Source organism: Lindgomyces ingoldianus (assembly GCF_010093535.1).
Source record: "Lindgomyces ingoldianus strain ATCC 200398 unplaced genomic scaffold BDR25scaffold_25, whole genome shotgun sequence".
In the NCBI taxonomy this organism is placed as follows: domain Eukaryota; kingdom Fungi; phylum Ascomycota; class Dothideomycetes; order Pleosporales; family Lindgomycetaceae; genus Lindgomyces; species Lindgomyces ingoldianus.
The window spans coordinates 980,681-982,989 of NW_022985186.1; positions in this window are offsets into that span (position 1 = coordinate 980,681).

A 2,309-nucleotide genomic window follows, 5' to 3' on the forward strand; every position below is an offset into this window, starting at 1 on the left:
AAAGAAGCCATTAAATACTACAAGATTAAGGCTAACAAGTACAAGAGTAACAAACATAATTATAAAAGAAAGCAATTAAGCCTTTAACAGATTATTGTCTTTATCTAGTTAACAGTCAGCCTGCATCTGCAGCGTATATGCTGTTCCCTAGATTAACTACTTAGACAGTAGATTACAAACCTTAAAGCTACAGTAGGCGTTAATAACTAATTTAAACAAGAACGTGTGCGCAACTAATATAATGCATCTCTAAAGCTGCTAAGAAACGCAAGCATATAGAACCTATAGCTAGCAGAGTATGACTACGCTGCTACAGAAGCAGAGACACAAAATGTTCTAGAAACAACGCAGTTTAATGCTATAGCAAAGGACTTTCTAACTACTATAAATAAAGTTGCCCTTTATTAGTCTATAACTTTTTAGAAAAGCAGACAGTTTACACTAAACATAAATTAAAAAGAAATAATAAAGCACTTTTAAAAATATATAATGTTAAATTATCTAATACATATAGAAAAGCATAAAGCTGCCTTTATAACAGATAACTTATTATACCTTACTAAAAGTAGAAAGACCACCTAAGGCATAAATAAGGACGCCTATAGTGCAGAAGTTACAACATTAAGAAAATAGAGTAGACCTTAACATTAATGTTATTAAGAAAATAATAGGAAGTTATTTTTAAGCTAGAAACCTGCTAAAATAGGAGGCACTAAATGTCCTACATGCAGACATATCTATGCACTAAAGGACTGCTTCTATGTCTATCTAGACAGAGCACTAGACTAGTAGATGCTAAATAAGAGAGTTAAAGAGCTTGTAGCATTAAAGCGTAAGCACAACTTAGAATTTTAAGGCCTGCTAAGAGGGCAGCGTAGACATAATTTAAAAATACTAATTCTAAAGAGTTTACATACACCTATGCTAGAGATACAAAAAGACTAACTTAAAAGCTAGGAAGTATTAAGAGTTAAGGCAGCTACATTGCTAGCTATAGTTAATTTAAACTAGAATAGATATCTGCTAAGAGAATTATTTATCCTTAACTTAGGCTTAACATGCTATATTATAAATAATTTTAATTAGATCTACAACTATTGTTTACTAACACTAGGAGACTTTATCTAGTCTAGAAACTCCTGCATATAGATTTAAAGCTATAGATTAATTACACTAAGCCTAAAAAGTAAGCATAGAACACATAGTTAAGCATACAGTCTTGTACTTTATAACACTGCACTGTGCCTAGACCTGCTGTGCAACCTAGTCTTGTTCTGCCTACTGCAACAGAAAGGAATCTAGTAGAACACATAAGTAGAGCTAACTGCTTTAAAGGCCCTAAACAGGATAATAATTAAAGATCTTACAAAGATTTATAGCTAATAGGTGTTAGAGTACTATCTACTATAAAAGGGCTTATATTATACACACATAATTAACACAAGAACTAAACATAGTCTATAAAAGGCATTAGTAGAGCTATAGCATAAGTGTCTAGGACACCCTAGACTAGCTACACTTTAACACCTTATACAGTAAGCTAAGGGGGTGTAAATTAAAGAAATTATAACAGTCTAATGTAACTTATGTGGTAGAGCTAAGATACAATAATAAATTAGCTGCGCACTGTAAATTAGTAATAGCAGACTTAGTAAAAGACTATTAATTAATTTCTATGCATATAAAGCACAGAGTATTATAAAAAAGTAAAGTTAAATGCTAATTACTAATAAGTATTTTAGCCTCTAGTAGGACCTCTACTTTAAAAATAATAGGCCTACTAAATTAATTATTAAAGCTTTTATAATCTTTATTCTCTTTTTAAAGAACTATTATAATATTACTGTAAAAGTTATTAAAGCTAATAATAAGATTATAATAGTAAAACTAGAGGTAGAACGCTAGCTAGCATTATAAGGAATAACTGTTAAGCTTTTAGCACTAGATACACAAGCCTAGAACAGAGAAGCTAAACGCTTAAAGGGTGTAAACAAGAAGAAGTTATAGGCTATGCAACTAGATGCTAACCTACTATAGGACATATAGCTATACATTACTAGAGCTGGCGTATACCTATATAATTAGACGCTAAACTATGCTAATAACTAGAAGACACTATATAAGATCTTTTTTACATAAGTAGCTCTAAATAATAGAGTTATTATGTTAATTTAAAAGCTAAGCTTTACACATCTAAGAGCCTATAGCTATAAAGCATTTATAATAACTAATAATATGTATTAGAACAAATCTAAGCTACAGAGGCTAGACCTAAAGGCGTAGATTAGATATCTAGTTAGGTACTAATT